This window comes from Monodelphis domestica, chromosome 7 (genome assembly GCF_027887165.1).
Source record: "Monodelphis domestica isolate mMonDom1 chromosome 7, mMonDom1.pri, whole genome shotgun sequence".
NCBI classification, from domain to species: Eukaryota; Metazoa; Chordata; class Mammalia; order Didelphimorphia; family Didelphidae; genus Monodelphis; species Monodelphis domestica.
The window spans coordinates 243,512,842-243,533,234 of record NC_077233.1 but is presented as its reverse complement, the minus strand read 5'-3'; the positions used below and the strand labels follow the sequence as shown (position 1 = coordinate 243,533,234).

At 35.8% G+C, this 20,393-nt stretch overlaps 1 pseudogene; it reads left to right on the top strand.

Annotated features, from left to right (window-relative positions):
• The window catches only part of LOC100617180 (NADH dehydrogenase [ubiquinone] 1 beta subcomplex subunit 9-like), an 89,399-nt pseudogene extending 69,681 nt beyond the window's left edge, over nt 1-19,718 (top strand).
• The last annotated feature ends 675 nt before the right edge of the window (nt 19,719-20,393 follow it).

The window sequence follows — 20,393 nt, the reverse complement described above, 5'->3', positions numbered from 1 at the left end:
GTAAAATTTCAGTCCTACGTTATTTAATTTTTCTCAATATAAAATGTAAAGTGTAGTGTCTTCTCAATAATACTATTCCAAATATACAATTCTCCATATCTTCCACAGAAAAGAGCTGATATTTCCATCTTTTACTTATGTCTCTTTAGCTTTTCTCAAGATAACATTTTTAATGTTTTGATTATAATTTATCTTTACATAGTTGAACAAAAGTGAAACACAAGCTTATGTATGAATACACACACATTAACTTTAAAGAAGAACTACTTTGTTCTAAGACATTTTTAATTGACTTTCAACTGCCAAGCAAAATTACCTTTCCCCAGCAACATCCCATTTATCTCTTAAAGATACAGTAAAATATTTATAATCTATGGAGGAAAGTAAAATGAAATAAGTATTAAATATGTTTACTTCCCTGGCTCTTAATTCTTTTCATTATTCCTTAATGTGGTTGTTGTCCAATGGGCTACTTTTAACCTTCTTGTTTCTTTAGGCTATCATCTTTGATAATCTCATTCCTCCTCATTAAAATGCCAATTATATATGCATAACTCCCAAATTTACATTCACATACACTTCTTCAGAGCTCCAAATGTATTCTTCAATATCCCTGAATGTCCAACTAGAATTTCAAATTCAATATTGCCAAAACCAAGCTCATTACTTTCTTTCTTCTCTCCTCAAGTCTCCTTTTCCTTTTGACTTCACTATTTCTATCTGTAGCACTACAACTGAACCAATTGTTTATGTTCATATATTTAGACATACATTTGAATTTCCCTTTCCTTTATGTCTCTAATATATCAATTATCAAGTATTATTGCCTCTAGAGTTTTAACTTTGATATATTCTTTTTTTCCACAAACAGGACCATAATTATGAGTCTTATTCTTTCCTCCCTAGACCATGATAAGTGTCTTACTATAGCATCTGTTTCAAATTCCTTTGTATCATTGCATCATAACTTTCTATTGCAAAAGGTGGTCATATCACTCATTCTTCCACTCAAAATATTAATGATACTCTATTACCAAAATCAAATTGCAATGTTCCGATACTTTGCCTATTGTTCAAGACTTCCCACAAATCTGTGTGACTCCACCTTTTTATCTATATCTCATTACTTTTTTCCATGCATTCTTTTTTTTTTCAGCTAAATTGTCTCCTAGCCATTCACTGTGTTCTTAGGACTCTTTACCTCGGCACAGTCTCTACCACATGTCCAAAACACATCATCTTATTTCCTTTAGATGATGCATCTCTCCCATTCCTTTGAGGCCATATAAATATCATCTATCTCTCATGAATATTTTGTTTTATTTCTTTTGTTGATATCTTTGTTGCTAATATACCCCCCTTTACTTAGATCTCACCTAACATTTGGTTTACAACATTCTAAGGCATTTAGGTGAAGCTAATCATAGAACATAATTTTCTAGTGTCTATAAGGTTTGAGAAGACAGATTACCTTGTATTATCAAATTATTTTTCCTCAGGTGTCCAGGATAGCAGCTTTTTCCACAGATGAGTTTTAATAAATGCTTCTTGTTATTGGTAGCAGTGTGGAAAATCTCTCAAGAGCAGTTGCAATGAACATGTCTCAATTCTCAGACTATTGGGGGTAGAGCCAAAATGATGGAGTCAAAGAAACACCTGGCTAAGATCTCATAAAATTTTCAAATTTTTAAAATTTAATTATTATTCAATTGAAATTATTTGTGCTCAATTTTAATTATTCAAATTGAATTCTACAATGGAAAATTTAAAAAAATGGTCAGTGAGACAACTTTTGGTACAGGACATTTTAGGAGTTCCAAAGTAGGGATATATGATATAGCAATGAGGCTGTCCCAGAGAATACATGGTTGAAAAATGAATGATATAATTAAGTGATGGAGAAGAATAAGTTACTATTATAATAGGGAAGATTAAAACACAAACTCAAATGAAGATAATGTGAAAACAGCTACATGCAAAGCTTCAAGAACTTATTTAGTAGTTCCTTCCAATTTTTATTTTTCCCTGTAGTTATAAGATATGAGGTAAGTTTTCTTGACGATTGCTTGAAATATTGCATGTAGGTTTTTTTTTCATTTTTAATCATAGCTTTCAGATAGTCCAATAATTTTTAAATCATTTCCCTCTACTCTATTTTCTAGTATTTTCCAATGTGATATATATATATAATTTAATTTTTTCATTCTTTAGATTGTTTCTTGATATCTCATGAAATCATTAGCATACACTTGACCACTTCTAATTTCATTTTTTTTTATTTTTTGAAAAACTTAATGAATTAGTAAATTTAGAACATTATTCTATGTTTACAAAAATCATAATTTCCCCTCCCCTCTCCCACCCCTTCCATAGTCAACTCACAATTCCACTGGACTTTATATGTGACCTTGATCAGAACTTATTTCCATGTTTTTGATGTTTGTACTAGGATGACCATTTAGAGTCTACAACCCCAATCGTATGCCCATTGACCCATGTAATCAAGCAGTTGTTTTTCTTCTGTGTTTCTACTCCCACAGTTTTCCTCTGAACATGGATAGTAGTCTTTCTCATTGTTCAGGATCACATGCAATGCCACTAATGGAGAAGTCCATTAAATTTGGTTGTACTACAGATTTCAGTCTCTGTTCTCCTGGTTCTGCTCCTCTCACTCTGCATCAATTCTGGGAGGTCATTCCAATTCACATGAAATTACTCCAGTTTATTTTTCCTATGAGCACAATAGTATTCCAACACCCACATATGCCACAATTTGTTCAGCCATTCCCCAATTAGAGGGCATACCCTCATTTTCCAAATTTTTGCCACCAGAAAGAGCATAGCTATGCATATTCTTGTAAAAGTCTTTTTCCTTATTATGTGTATTAAATAAACTTTGTTATGTTTTTTTCTAATTCAGTAAAAAAAGTTTTTTGGTAGTTCAATGACTACGGCACTAAATACATTTGGGTAGGTAGGATGGTCATTTTTATTATGTTAGCTTGACCTACCCATAATCAGTTAATATTTTTCCAATTGTTTAGATCTAGTTTTAATTGTGTGGAGAGTGTTCTGTAGTTGTGTTCATATATTTCCTGTGTTTGTCTTGGCAGAAAGACTTCTAAGTATTTTATATTGTCTATGGTAATTTTAAATGGTATTTCTTTTTCTAATACTTGCTGTTGAGATGTGTTGGAGATATATAGAAATGCTGATGGCTTATGGGGGTTTATTTTGTATCCCGCAACTTTGCTAAAGTTGTTGATTATTTCGGTTAGCTTTTTGGTTGTTTCTCTATGATTCTTTCAGTAGACCATCATATCATCTGCAAAGAGTGATAGCTTGGTCTCCTCATATCCTATTTTAATACCTTCAATTTCTTTTTCTTCTTGAATTGCTACTACTAGAGTTTCAAGTACAATGTTAAATAATAGAGGTCATAATAGGCATCCTTGTTTTACTCCTGATATGACGTACATATCATCCCCATTTCAGATGATGCTTGCTGATGGTTTTAGAGATACACTGTTTATTATTTTTGGGAAAGGATCTTCTATTCCTATACTTTCTAGTAATTTTAATAGGAATCAATGTATTTTATCAAAGGCTTTTTCTGCATCTATTGAGATAATCATGTGGTTTTTGTTGGTTTGTTTGTTGATATGGTCAATTATGTGAATGGTTTTCCTAATATTGAACCATTCTTGCATTTCTGGTATAAATCCCACCCTGATCATAATAAATAACCGTTATGAACACTTACTGGAGTCTTTTTGCTAATATTGTATTTAAGATTTTTCCATCTATGTTCATTAAAGAGATTGGTCTATAGTTTTCTATCTCTGTTTTTGACCTGACTGGCTTTGGAATCAGTACCATATTTGTGTCATAAAAGGAATTTGATAGAACTCCTTCTTTGCTTATTCTGTCAAATAGTTTGTATAATATTGTGATTAATTGTTCTTTGTGAATCCATCAGGCACTAGGATTTTTTTTTAGTGAGTTGTTTGGTGGATTGTGCAATATCTTTTTATGACACAGGATTATTTAAGAATTATATTTCTTTTTCTGTTAATCTAGAGAATTTATATTTTTGAATATATATATATATATACTTCCATATCACCTCAATTGCTATATTTATTGCCATATAATTGGGCAAAATGGTTAATGATAGCCTTAATTTCCTCTTCATTAGAGGTGAGGTCTCCATTTTCATCTATGATACTGTTAATTTGGTTTTTCTTCTTTCCTTTTTTTAATTAGATTGACCAGTACTTTGTCTACATTGTTTGTTTGTTTTTTCAAAATACCAGCTTCTAGTCTTATTTATTAATTCAATAGTTCTTTCACTTTCAATTTTATTAATTTCTCCCTAAATTTTTAGGATCTTTAATTTAGTTTTCTTCTGGAGATTTTTAATTTGTTTGCTTTCAAGTTTTTTGATTTGCATGTCCAATTCATTGACCTCTGCCCTCCCTAATTTGTTAATACATGAACTCAAATATATAAATTTCCCCCTGAGTACTACTTTGGCTGCATCCCATGGATTTTGAAAGGTTGTCTCATCATTACCATTTTATTCAATGAAATTCATAATTGTTTCTATGATTTGTTCTTTAACCAATTTTGTAGAATCATATTATTTTATTTCCATTTAATTTTTGAATTGGCTTTCTTTCTACCATTACTAATTATTATTTTTATTGCCTTATGATCTGAATATGTTACATTTATTATTTCTGCTTTTCTGCATTTGTTTTCCATGTATTTATGCCCTAGTACATGATCAATCTTTGTGAATGTGCCATGTACCTATCCCTTTTAATCAGATATATTTTTACTTTGATTTTGTCAGATATCATGATTGCAACTCCTGCCTTCTATCTCTCAGTTGAGGTCCAGTAAATTTTGCTCCAACCTTTAATTCTAACCTTTTGAGTGTCTACCCACCTCAAATGTGTTTCTTGTAGATAACATATGGTAGGATTTTGGTTTCTAATTCACTTTCTGTGCTATTTGTTTTCATTTTATGGGTGAGTTCATCCCATTCACATTCAATGTTATGATTGCCACTTGTGTATTCCCCAGCATTTTGATATCCTCTCCTGGTTCTGCCCTTCCTTTTTTGCTATAGCTTTTTAAAACAGTGGTTTCCTTTTAATCAGTATCCGTAATCCCCACCTTTAATATGCTTCCCTTTCTTCCCCCTCCCTTATTGTCCACTTCTTATTTTTTTAGTGTCTGTAAAGTTCCCTCCCCCCTCTGTTTCCCTCCCTTTTTGTACTCCATGGCCCCTCCCCCATTAGTTTTCCCTTATCACTTTCCCTGAAGGGTAAGATAGAATTTGCTACCCCAATGAATCTAAATGCTCTTCCCTCTCAGAAATGATTTCACTGAGAGTAAGGTTTATGTCTTTGTGATATATATAATTTATCTTATTTCTTCAAGTTTCTCTTGGTGCCATCTTTGATTTCCCCCTTTCCTTTTTCTTTTTTTGCATATCATTATACCACTTATTATTCCACTCTTTCTGTAAATGATTCTTCTAATTACTATAATAGTCGATATATTTTTGAGAGTTACAAATAGCATTTTTCCCATATATTAATAGAAACAATTTCATCTTATTGAAGCCCTTAAACATGAAAGTTTAAATAAAAAAAACATTTTTTCCCTTTTCCCCTCTCTTATTTACCTTTTCATCTTTCTCTCGATCTTTGTGTTTGGATATCAAATTTTACTCTTAGTTCTGGTCTTTTCTGTATAAATACTTTGAGATCTTCTATTTTCTTGAATGCCCATACTTTCCCCTGGAAGTATATAATCACTATGGCTGTTTTTCCTTCCCTTTCCAGTCAGAAATCTGAGTGAGGAGGGTATGGCATTAAGGAGCAAGGATATTGCCTGAGGTGTGGTTTTGGGGAATCTGGTCAAGGCCTCTTTGGTCTACTGAAGAGGGTCGTTTGAGAAGCTGACTGAAGTGTTCTTTCCACCTGTTGCTGATGCCTTTTTTTTATCTTTTATGAGAGTGGAACCATCAGAGGATCGCAAGGGAGTGGTGGTGGGTTTTAATGGCCCATAGACAGTCTTGAGGGCACTGAAAAATTGTTTGCAGTTTTTCATATCAGCAAACCGCTGGATTTCTTCTGCCTTTTTTTTCCCACCATCTGTCTTGCATCTTCCTGATCTCATGCTGCGCCTTGGCTTGGACAGACTTGAATCTGTCCTTTTTAGGAGCAGAGTTTGGGTTATTTTGCCACTCCATAAAGGCTTTGTTCTTCTTGCTCAATAGGTCTTCAATAGCAGTGTTGTTCTCATCGAACCAGTCCTGGTGGTTGTGTTGTTTGGGGCCTAAGACTGCCTTTGATATTTCCTTCACTGCATCCCTGAACTGGTTCCATTTCTTGGTTGAGCTTCCAGTGAGTGGTCCCTTGGCAGACAGCTTGTCTTCCAGGCAGGACTGGAATGTTTGCAAATAAGATGGGTCTCTAAGACGACTCACGTTGTAAAATGTGCGAACTGTCTGGGCGCGTTTTGGATGGCGAGGTGCAATGCGCATTTGAAGAATCACTCTAACCAATTGGTGGTCTGTCCAGCATTCAGCTCCTCTCATGGCTCTGGTGATCTGTACATCCTGGATGTCTCGCAGGCGTACAATTATATAGTCAATGAGATGCCACTGTTTTGATCGAGGGTGCATCCATGTTGTTTTATATTTGTTTGCCATTCTGAACACAGTGTTCGTGATGGTGAGTTCGAACTCTGAGCATTTGCTGAATAGCAGTAGGCCGTTGTTGTTCATTTTGCCCATGCTGTGTTTGCCGAGTACTCCTTTCCATCTTTCATGGTCCTGTCCAATGTGGGCGTTGAAGTCTCCCAGTAGTATCAGCTTGTCATTTGTGGGCACTGAGTGCAGGATGGCACTCAGGTCAGAGTAGAACTGCTCGATGGTCTCCTCTGTGCTGGTCAGTGTTGGGGCATATGCGCTGATGATTGTGGTGTACCGGTCTTTGCTGAGAGGCAAATGGATCGTCATGAGCCTCTCGCTGATGCCCACAGGCAAGTCTGGCAGCTGTTTGAGCAAACTGTTCTTGATGGCCAGGCCAACACCGTGGATTCTATCTTCACTTGAGGCTCTACCTTTCCAGAAGAAGGTGTATTCAGTGGTGGGTTCACTGAGTGATCCCTCTTCTGGTAAGCTTCTTTCATTTAAGGCTGCAATGTCGATGTTATATCGCACCAGTTCTTTACCCATTAGAGCTGTTCTTCTCTCAGGACTTGGGGTATTCTCTCTATCAAGTAATGTCCTGATGTTCCATGCTCCTAGTAGGAGTTTATTTGTATTTTTTCTTTGATTTCGACCTCTTAAAGGGATGACACGCCAGCTGCAGTGTGCTGACCTGGTGTTTGTAGGGCAGACAATGTTTGGGACACCTTTTCTAGTCCCCTCCCTTGATTAGGGTGAGCAGTGCTGTCCTAGAGAGGGCTGCTCAGTCTCCCAGGATGCTGCCGAACATCCCTGCTGCCCACAGGGCCTAGCGAACACTGGTCCGTGGGCCACCTACGTGCAGGATCGTGACTACAACTGCCAGTGGTCACCTCCACCTGTTGTGTTGCCACTCCCCTATCGCCGGAGGTCTTGAAGAGGGTGGATGGGGTTAGGATCGATGAGTGTGCACAAAGATACTTGTGCGTGAAAGAGATTTAAGTGGAAAAGCCGATGCACAGAGACAGTGCCACTCTCTCGGCGTTGGAAGCCTGGGTCCAGTGGCACGAAAAATTGTTACGTCTGGAGACTTCCTCAGGTGCATTGGATGGCCGTGTTGTCCTTTGTGCTCCAACACGCCCTAAGCACTCCACAGTGCTTTGCTGCATCACCCTCTCAGCCGTTGAACCTTCTTATTGGTTTCGTCCATCTGTTCAGCCAAAGCAGTCTTCACATGCTGGGTGAGCAAAGCCCTGGTTCACCATGGGTCGATGACCCGATGGCTACCCTCACAAGGTTTGGCCGGCCTGTCGAAGCCGTTGCCTGAGGTGTGGCCGCTGCCACATGCTAGCAGCTACTGAGAGCCTCAAGTGAGAGCTAGGTGTCAGGTGGGGGTCAGAGGCTGGAGAGCTGCCCTAGGAGGGCACGACAAGCCCTCCAAACCATAGATACTACCCCTCCCTGAGCACCCTTACAATAGAAGTAATTACCTGAATAATAGAAGTATCTAACTAATCAGTTTAGCATAGAAAATATAAGACAAAAATCAAACATTGCTCATCTCCCTTCTCAATATTTGACACAATTATAAAGTCTTTCATTATTTTGTTTATGATTTTGTTTTGCTTTTTATTCTTAAGGTCCATTCATATTCACATTGCTTCCACTTAGGCTATAGCCCAGCAACCACTTCTACATTCTACCTCCTTCTTCCCTGAGTTCTAATGTGTCTATGTGTGTGTATGTGTGTGTGTGTGTGTGTATTCCCTTCATGGTGACTGTCTGGGGTTTGCTATTATGCTACTTAAAGATCATACTTTGCAAAAGCATTTTTATCATTCTCTAGAATACTAGAATTATACTATGGAGAGGACACTAGGACTCCAACGCACACATATAATTCTGATAGCTACAAAATTTTCAGGTGTCTATGAAATTATGCTCTCCCACTGTCATTAAAAAAGTTCATTCAAGGATTAAAATGAACCATTTTTGCACCATATCCAGACCAATCGAAAAACTTCCAGAGATTCACAATTGAACAAATAATTCAGGTTGATTAAATGAGTGCTACCTTCCTAGCCATACTTCCAAATTACTATTTTATGGTAAATAAGTGATTGAACACATATAAGTAGCTATAATCTTTTTTTTTTTCACTCAGATGCACCATTATTTTTCCTTTAAACTTTTAAATTAAAAACGAATTATTGGTGACAGAGGTAAGATGGCAGAGAAAGTATACAGAACAACCTGATCCCTACCAAATTATAATCTAAGAAACTGTGATATAATTCATTAAAATGAATTCTCTAGTGGCATAACCAACAAAAAGACCGGGTGCAGTAATTTCCAGACCAAAACAATTAGAAGCTACCACAAAGGACCAAGTGCAGTGGTGAGGTGTGTTTGTGCTAGGGTAGGACCCACCTCAGCAACTGCCATTTGGCACAGCTGAAGCAGAAGCAGAACAACTGGGACTCTCAGCCACAGATGTTAAGTAGATTTGAAGGTCATCAGATAATTGCACAGAAGGAAATTCCAGGAATTCCTTTGCTATTTCTGGGTGTAAGATACTTGTTGAATTACTCTGATATTCTAGAACCTGAGGAAAAAATAGAAATGGAAATAATTTGCAGTGAATCATTCAAGACCTCATGGAATAGAGTTCCTCTTCCCAGGTGTTTGTGACATACCATTCCTGCTGAGTATGCCAAAACATAGAAATCTTAGTTCAAGGCTGCATAAACATTTCCAAGAAATCCTGGGAATGGGTTAACTCCCCTGTTCACATTCTGGGGAGAATTGGGGAGAATAGATTGTGTCTCTCCAGAGGAGCTTTAAATCTGGTGTGCTGCTTTTAATAAACATTCATTATCCTTTCTTTGATAATGTTCCAGTCTTGCTTTCTTGCGACTCTGTAGCTATTCTCTGACAGTTCTAAGCTGTCCCCCAACAGTTCTAAACTGTCCCATATTGCGAATCTGTAGATGTCCCCAACAAGAATCTACTAATCACCTCCTAAAAGAGATCCCAAAACGTTACCTCTCAGAAATAGGATAACCAAATTTACAGAACTCCCAGGGAAAAGAGAAAATATTGCAAGCAGCCAAAAAAGAACAATTCAAATATCATGGAGCCAAACTCATGATAACACAAGATTTAACACCTGCTATATTAGAGGATAAGAAGGTCTCTGTTATGGAATTACAGTGAGCAAAGGAGCTAGACTTCGACCAAAAATCACTTGCTGAGCAAAACTGGGCATAATCCTGTGGGGGGGGGGGGGGGGATGTAGATATTCAATGAAATAGATGGCTTTCAAAATTCCTGATGAAAAGACCTGTGCTGAATAGAAAATTGGATTCTCAAATAGAAGACTCAAGAGAATCATAAGAAGGTAAACAGGAAAGAGAAATCAAAAGATATTCAGTAAGGGAAAACTGTCTATAGCCATGCAAAAATACTCTAAATCACTATTAATTAGAAAAATGCGAATTAAAACAATTCTGAGATACTATACCATTGGATATTATGACAGAAAAAGAAAATTCTAAAACTTGACAAGAATGTGGGAAAATTGAGATAAGAATGCACTTTTAGGGAGTTGCAAACTGATTCAATCATGCTTGAGCGCAACGTGGACTTATGTCCAAAGGGCTATAAAACTGCATATATTCTTTAACCCAACAATACCATAATTAAATTTGTATTCCAAAGAGATAAACAAAATGGACAAGAATCTAATAAAAAACATAAAACAGTGCTTTTTGTGGGGGCAAAGAACTGGAAAGTGAGGGAATTACCATTAATTGGAGAATGGCTGAGTAAGTTAGACTATGATTTTAATAGAATATTATTACGATATGAGAAATGGCAACAGGAAGAATTCAGGGGGAAAAAATGAACAACACAGTGGAATAGTGAAAATACACACACTGAAGCAGAGTAAATTAAGCAGAACCAGAAGAAAATTGTACAAAATGACATCAATACTATAAAATGAAGAACTCTGAATAACTTAGCTATTCTCAGAAATATGATGATCCAAAGCAATTCCATAGGACTCATGATGAAAAATATTATCTGCTTCCAGTAATTCATTATGCCTTTGGTTTCTTAATATTTTGTGGCTTAACTCAATTTTTTCTGATTTTTCAGTATCTACCCATATATATTAATTAAAGACAAATATTAATTGACCCATAATGTACTGGTGAATATAGCTTAATAATATATAGTACCTAAAATAATATTATTTTATTGATTAACTATTTGCTTCTTTCTTTCCATTCCTGTCTAACTAACATTCAGATTTTTTTTTACCTCATATCTGGATTACTATAATAGACATTATAGATAGATATAGATATAATAGACAGACTCTTTCCCTCCATTCTCTCTGCTTTATTTATCCTATAGTGATATCTCTAAGAATTTTACTAGAATACATATTTTTTCCCTAGAGAAAAGAGTCCATAATTATTCAATGAACAAAACAGGGAACTTTTTAAAGGGCCACATAAATTATACTTTTTGTTTTTATCAGCAGTTGTCTGAGAAATAATGCATCTGGATTTAATATGATTCTGACTTACATTTTTTTCAAATTACAATCAGAAAATATCATGTATTTATCTTGTTAGACTTGCATATTAGCATCAGACTCAGTTTCAACATCAACTTTTGAATAATAATTTTCTAAAATCTATATATCGCCAGGTCTTCAGTCAAGATCCAGTGTTGTGGAACAATAGTCATACCTATCAAAGTGCATATGAAAATCTTAAAATAGAGGTTTGTGAAATTTAGGAGTAAATTTTAGTTTTGATTTCATGATATTATTTACACAGTAAATATTGTTATTAAACCAAAGTGATGTATTTAAAAAGAGTGCTGAAAGCACATGTTTCCTTAATATATAAGACTTTATCCATATATAAGAAATAATTTTAAATTCAGCCACAGATATTTACTTGCTACATAACTTAAAAAGTCACATAAACTTAGCCTGCCTCAGTTTTCTCATTAATAAAATACAGTTAAGAATATCATCTATCTCTCAGGGTAGATATGAGGACAAAATGAGATAATATTCAGAATGCACCCCATATCCCTCTTCCTCCCTGTCTTCTACTCCTTTTTCTCTTCACCTTTTTCTCCTTTTCTTCTTCTTCCTCCTTATTATGGTTTTAATTATTATTATTTAAAAGAAAATTAATTTGAAAGCTATTCAATTTACTGTTATTCCATTTGACTATGTTTGTATTTAAGACTACACATTTTCTTTACAGAGTTCTGGCATAGTGGAAAGAGCACTAAGCCTATAGTGAAATTAGCTGAATCCTAAACTTTTCAATTATGATTAACAACTCTGTCACTGTGGGAAAGTCCTTAACTTCTCTGGATCTCAATTTCCTCATTTTAAAAATATATGATGCCTTTACATATTCATGTACATTTAGGTATACATATGATTTCTATTGTTCTTATATGTGTACAGATAGACATAAATCTATTTTTATGTCATTACCTAGTATTCTTCTAAAGCTGTTCCAAAACATTGTTTCTGAGTTTTCAAAAAAAAATCAACTTTAGATAGAAATCAGAATTTGTGAGAAACTCATGGAGAAGCACAAAAGTATCAAAACTTTCAAGCAAGAATACCTGTTTTCAGAGTCTGACTCTCCTATTCACTACCTGAGAGGTCTTCATTAAATCATTTTACTTATCTAGATCTTATTTTCATCATCTTCAAAATATTAGGATTGAACTCAATGACCTTCAAGATACCTTTCAGCTATAAATATTATAATACTAGGATAATCTGATTCCTTTGAGCTTAGAAATTCTCATGTCAGAGTTTGTCTTTATTTTTAATCATTTAAAGTGAAAAAATCACCATGGGACTACAATAACATTTTCTAGTAACACTTATCTGGCATGATTATTTCAGTGCCTAGTGTTTCACAAAATAAAATATGAAATTATGGAGAAAATGAGAATAACTTTTCTTTTTATTTTCTAACACAGAAGTTTATCTAGCTTTTAGGTCAGATTTTAAGTTAACAAAGTAACAAGAAGGAAGAGTCAAAGACATAATAAATATATATGCTACAATGTATTTCAGTGGAAAAAGGGAAAATTAGAAAGTTCAAAAATAATAGGAACCACTAACAAAAACCTACATTACAACAATCAAGGTGAAATTTAGAGATAAAAAGTATTGTTGAAATATACTTACTTGAGTAATATAATATACCCAAAAGCTTGCTGGAGGGAAATAAGTTAATGAGAATTTAATTTAATGAGGCAAGTGTATATAACAGGTATATATCTTCAAATCCTGCTACCATGAAGGCTCATACTAGTATATCCGTAAGCTCAGGTGTTCTCAGCTTCAATAAATTAAGCCAATTAGGTGCTTGCACTAATTCTGGTACCAAAATAATGACTCTATAAGAAAGATGTGGAAAAGAGCACCAGGCTTCCTACAAATGAATGAAATAGCACAAATCAGAAAGGAGGATGGTTCCATTAATATACCTAATTAAAGCAGGCCTGTGTTTAGTATACTTTTCTGTTGAGGCAGGGAGAAATAAAAAAAAAACACAACAATAATAGCTATGATGCCAAAGAAGGAACATGGTATTAAATAAAGAACAGAACTTAAAGGGAAGACATGCAGAGTTTCAAATCACAAACACTGAGGAACTTTGGATAAGTCAATAAATCTCTCATCTGCAAGATCTTCGAATGCACAATGAGTATGTAAAAATCATGTACCTCCCAAAGTTGTAAGGAGTGAATAAGCAGTTTTATTTAAAGTGCTTTCCAAACTTTAAAGGCATCTATAAATATTTGCTTTTCCTATTTTAACCAAAAAATACTGACACCTTGGTCATTAAGAAGGCAATACTATTCCAAGAAAAAAACTGGGAAGTCTTAACTAAATAATTTATATCTTCTGCAGAAGCCCTCATTGACTAATTGTTCAGTACTGTGAACTAGGATAGCAAATAGTTGAAGTGCTATAGCAAGAATGAGTAGCTGAGTTGTGGGGACAGAGCCAAGATGGTGGAGTAAAGCAGAGAAGTTCAGAATTGCTATGAGAATCCTCTCCAATCAATATTAAAATAACACCATAAAATGAATACAAGAAAGAACCAACAGGGACACAGAGTGAAACAACTTTCAAGAAAAGAAGAACCCAAAAGGCAGGCAGAAAACATCTGGGGCAATAGGGGTGAGAAGATACCACAGTAAGCAATAGGCTATAGCAAGGATTGAAGAGCGATCCAAGAGCAAGTTACACACATCCACCCCACATCTGCTGTGCTAGTTTTAGAACCGAAGACCAAGCCAACATCCAGATCCTGAGACTATGTCTGGGCAAATAGATGTTCAATGAATCCATAACCCTTGAAATTCTAAATGTTTGAGAAAGTCCAAAATCCCAGTCCAGCAGTCTGTGTTAAAGTGGGCTGATCTCCATGGACCCAGAAAGGAGCCAAGAGTCCCAGTCTGAACTTGGGGTGAGGAAATAGATCCCAGTTTCAGGTACTTGGTAGACTAAAAATATGTCCAGATATTTTTGCCTAAAGCTCAGGGTGGAGCTCCACAACTGTGTGCCCAATTAGATCAAGAACACAATGAGACCAAAAAAATTACACCTAAGCCTGAGACTAGAATTTGAGCAGGTCCTGGCCTCATCAAGTTCAGAGAAAGAACAAAAGCTTATACCCAAACCTGAGGCAAGTCTTTAAGCAATCAGCATCTCAAGGGTTAATAGAATCATCAGTGGGAAGGAACTTTCAGAGTTCTCAATCCTCAGGCTATCATAACATACTAGTAGTAGTAGTAGTCTCTTGATAACCGAGGATGACGATTGTCTTTGTGTGTTTTTGTGCACAAAGACACTTGTGCATGAAGATTTAAGTGGAAAAGTCGATGCACAGAGACAGTCCCACTCTCTCAGTGTTGGAAGCCTGGGTCCAGTGGTACAAAAAGTCGTTACACCTGGAGACTTCCTCAGCTGCATTGGATGGCTGTGTTGTCTTTTGTGCTCCAACACACCCTAAGCACTCCACAGTGCTTTGCTGCATCACCATCTCAGCCTTTGAACCTTCTTATTGGTTTCTTCCACCTGTTCCGCTGAAACAGTCTTCACATGCTGGGTGAGCAAAGCCCTAGTATACCAGGGGTCGAAGACAATGACCCGATGGCTACCCTCACAAGGTTTAGCCCACCTGTCAAAGCCATTGCCTGGGGTGTGGCCGCTGTGGCATGCTAGCAGCTACTGGGAACAACAAGTGAGAGCTGGGTGTCAGGTGAGGGTCAGAAGCTGGAGAGCTGCCCTAGGAGGGCACGACAAGCCCTCCATACCAAAGACAACATACTGGAAAAACAGAAACTGACAGAAACCCTGAAAAAAATCTAAGGATAACATCAAGGAAGGACTGAAATTTAAGAAGGTACCTTAACCTCCCAGAAAACAGAGTCCGCCTACAAAAAGTTAGGGAAAATGAGTAAATAAAAAAGCACCTAACTATAAAGAATTTTTATGGCAACAAAGAGCAAGGTACAGACACAGAGGGGGACAATGAAAGCAAAACAAAAGCATGCAAAGTACAAAAGAAAAATATAGATTGGACATGGATTCTGGAAGATCTCAAAAAATCTCAAAAACTAATTAAGAGAAGCAGGGGGAAAGTGGGGAAGAGGAATGAAAGCAATGCAAGAAGAAATTTTAAAAGGATACCAAAAGCTGACAGGGGAAAAGCAGACCTTAAAAATTAGAATTGAGCAGCTAGAAACTAATAATATCATGTAAAATCATGAAACAATAAAATGAAAGCAAAAGAATGAAAAACAGCAGAAAACATGGAAAATTGAAGAAAACAACTGACCTGGAAGAATTAGTGAACTACCTGAAAGCCATGATTTAAAAACTAAACAAACAAACAAATACCTTAGGCATCATAATTCAAGAAATTATCAAAAAAATGCCCAGATATCATCAAGCAAGAAATTAAAATTGAAATTGAAAGAATTCATAAATCACCTCCAGAAAGAAATAATCAAATGACAACTTGGAGGAATATAATAGCTAAGAAGAAAATATTGCAAGTAGCCAGAAAGAAACAATTAGAATAACATGGAGCTATAATCAGCTTTAACATTAAAGGATCAAAAGGCATGATATTCAGAAATGAAAAAGATTTGGGTTTACAAACTAGAGTAACTTATTCAGCAAAAATTAGTATATTCTTACAGGGAAAAATGGATATTCACTAAGATATAAAAATTCCAAACATAAGAATAAGCCAGACATAAACAAAAATTTAGTAGTTCAAACATGAGACCCCAGAGAAAGCTAAAAAGGTAAATAAGGAAGAGAAAATTTAATGGCCTAATTAGAGTCAAAATGTTTCTATTTATATATGGACAGAGGATATCTGCAATTCTCAAAAATTGTTCTTACAAGTGGAGAAGAAAGAAGGAATATATTAGAAAGAGGGTGGGGAAGTAAGCTGATTATGATGATATGATGCATATTTATGTAATGATATGTATGTATATAATATGATATTTAAAAACAATCAAGAGGTGAAAAAGATTACCCTGAGAGAAAAGGGAAGGGAGAGATAGGATTGGATAAATTATATAAAATAAACAGGCATGAAAATCATTATGGAGAGGGGAGGAAAAGTGTGGTGACAGGCAGTGCTTAAACTTTACTCTCATCATAACTGACTCAGAGAGGGGGAAAAATTACTCAGTGGGATATCTTACCCTGGAGAGAAGTACAAGATGAATAAGAAAAGGGAAGGGGGAGGTAATTGGAAGAACTCAGGAATGGGAGAATGATAAAAACCAAAACATTGGTGAGGAGGAACAGAATGAAAGGGAACAGAGCAGAATCAAAAAGGGAAAATAAAATGCAGGGCAATACACAGTAACAATGACTCTGAATGTGAATGAGAAGTCACTCATAAAACAAAAGTGGATAGCAGAGTGGATTAAAAACCAGATTTATATAAAAATATTGTTTACAAGAAACACATCCAAGGCAGGTGATACACACAGATTAAAGGTAAAAGGCTGGAGCAGAATTTTTATGCATCATCTAAAGTAAAAAAAAAAAAGCAGAAGTAGCAATCATGGTGCCAGAGAAAGCTAAAATAAAAATTGATCTGATTAAAAGAGATAAGTACAGAAATTACATCTTACTAAGGTAACAAAAAATAAAATAATATCATTAATAAATATACATGCATTAAATGGTATAACATTCATATATCTAAAGAAAAAAATGAAGGAGCTTAAGGAGGAAATTGATAGTAAAACCATACTAATGGGAGACCTCAACAATCAGCACTAGATAAACGCAAGCAACAAATAAATAAGAAAGAAGTAAGAGAAGTAAATGAAATGTTAGAAAAATTAGACTAATTAGATATGTATCTGGAGAAAACCAAACAGGAATAAAAAAAAGCATATACCATCTTTTCAGCAACAAATGGTGCATATACAAAGATTGATCATATACTAGGGCATAAAAACATTGCAAACAAATGCAGAGAAGAAGAAATAACAAAAGCAACTTTTTCAGATCATAATGAGATGAAAATTATAATCAGTAACATGTATATGCAAATTTAAGATGAATTGAAAATCCAGTGGCAAGATAAAAGTCAAGACAACTTTATTTTTATTTTAAACATTATTTTATTTGGTCATTTCCAAACATTATTCACTGGAAACGAAGACCATTTTATTTTCCTTCCTGCCCCCCCTCCCACCACCTTTCCCTCTCCCATAGCTGATGCACGATTCCACTGGTTATCACATGTGTTCTTGATTCAAACCCATTTCCCTGTAGTTGGTATTTGCATTAGAGTGTTCATTTAGAGTCTCTCCTCAGTCATATTCCCTCAACCCCTGTAGTCAAGCAGTTGCTTTTCATTGGTGTTTTTACTCCCACAGTTTATCCTCTGCTTGTGGATAGTGTTTTTTAGATCCCTGCAGATTGTTCAGGGACATTGCATTGCCACTAATGGAGAAGTCCATCACCTCGATTGTACCACAATGTATCAGTCTCTGTGTACAATGTTTTCCTGGTTCTGCTCCTTTCTCTCTGCATCACTTCCTGGAGGTTGTTTCAGTCTCCATGGAATTCCTCCACTTTATTATTCCTTTTAGCACAATAGTATTCCATCACCAACATATACCACAATTTGTTCAGCCATTCCCCAATTAATGGGCATCCCCTCGTTTCCCAATTTTTGGCCACCACAAAGAGTGCAGCTATGAATATTCTTGTACAAGGCTTTTTCCTTATTATCTCTTTGGGGTACAAGCCCAGCAGTGCTATGGCTGGATAAAAGGGCAGACAGTCTTTTATCTCCCTTTGGGCATAGTTCCAAATTGCCCTCCAAAATGGCTGGATCAATTCACAACTCCACCAGCAATGAATTAGTGAGCAACTAATAACTACTGAGCAATTAGATAATATAAAGAGTGGCGCGTGCCCCTGTAATATCTTCCTTTATAGGGTATTCTGGATCCTTGCATTGCTGAGAGCAATTAAGTCATTCACAGTTAAAAATTAAATATTATTACTGCTACTATGAACAATGTTCTTCTGTTTCTGCTCACTTCACTTTGCATTGCTTCATAAAAGTTCAGTTTTTATATGTTCATCCTGTTTGTGTTTCTCATAGCAAATAGTATTCCATTACATTAATATTCCACAACTTGTTCAGCAATTCTCTAATTGAATGATGTCGCCTCAGTTTCCAATTCTTTGCCACCATAAAAAGAGCAACTATAAATATTTATGTACAAGGAAGTCTTTTTGTCCTATCTTTGCTCTCTTTGAGATACAATTGTGGTATTGCTAGGTCAAAGGGTGCTCACAGAGGAATTATTTTTTTTCAGTGATCATTTGTACCTCTTTTCCCATTTGTGAAAATCTTTTTTTCAAGGAATTTCTCTCCTCAGAGAATATGTGCATTTATTGTACCATTAGGCCCTGTCCCCTTCTTTCCTGTAGCCATGAACACTAATAATCCTCTATTCCTTGGAACTATAATGAGGACCCCTGTTCCCTTCTACCCCACCACGAATGTTCTACTCTGTAGTTGAGATGTATAACTGGGAAAGGAGAATGGAATTGCCACAATACTTAATGTAAGCAAATGGTTACATTCTAATCTCTGTTTGTCTGACTCCTTTAACATCACTGACCTGAGAGCTCCCAATGTTGTTGCCAGCAACATTCAGCCATCTCCAAAGCCTACATCTCATGCTACTACTCACTATGGAGGCTCCGGAAAGGACTCCTCTGCTGTCACCAACCTCTCCTCCTTAACTTCTACATTATTGAAACTACAAAAATGCTTCACCCTCACCTTTTGTTGGTTTTATTCCTCTAGAATTCAATTTGAGGCATTATTTTAAAGTTCTTAGGAGGATAATATTAGGTGAGTTTACCAGGCACCCCAGGTGCCTATCTGACCCATTAGCATAAGATGATGCAGCTCTACAGCCAGGTGTTCACCACCTCAAGACCTGGATATTTAGAGGGAATGGATATTGGTTCAGAGCTTGATTGCTGAGAGCTCAGTTTGAGAGTTATTAGAATGAAAAAGATGAAGGCTACAAACTGCTTTGGGAGGCTGAGCAAGAATTTGGGGCTTGCCAACATCCTCAGCCTTATATCTTCCCTGATTCCCCTGGAGGCATATCCTTTGAAATATATGAATATTACAAGATTCCTGAGTGGTGCTTAGAATACTGGCTCCCCTCTAAGAAGGCAATGTACCCAGATTACTTTGCTAAGAAGGAGAAGTGGAAGAAACTACACTTGGAAAGTTGATTTTGTAATGTTCAGCAATTGAAGGAGAAAACTCCACCTGATGGTTCTAAGACTGAAGCTCTGTCTCCAGTCTGAAAGAAGGGTCATTTGCCACCATTATGGTGGCATATTGTCACCAGGCCCTGAGAGCACCCCTCAGAGTAAAATTAGCAAACACTTTAACTGTGTATATTGAATTATGTAGATACACATATATGTGCCACAATAAAATCATTAAACCATAAAAAGGCCATTTTTGCTTTGCCTAGATTTCACTTTTAATCTACCTATTAGTGGGGGATGACTTGAGGGAGAAGAGAATTTCAAGAAAAAAAGGGGAAAAAAGGAAATAATGTTAGTGTCATTCCCTATCATTGAACTCTTTATTTCAAGAGACAAACACAACCAAAAATTTGCCACTCTGGAGCATAACCCTTTTATGTGAATAAACAATTTATAGTATATCCTAAGCTAAAATCAGGTTTCAGGAAAGTGGTTTGGGTTAAGTACAAAGGTTGACACAATTATCTAACTTTGATTCTAGGATTAACAATATCTTAATATGCCACAATGTATGCTGTCTCTGGTAACAATATCTTATAGAATTCTAACAACTGTGAAATTTTTTAAACTCTTTACATATCTTATGCTTTCTCAATATTTATCACTATTACAACTATTATAATTATAAAAATCTTATGAATTTTTTTCATGTATATGTTAAGGTTAGTATTAATCTTTACCTGTGCTTATCACTCTAAGGTATCTGAACTTCCCTTTTTCACCCTGGCTATCTTTGTCCCTACTTTAATAAGGTTTAAC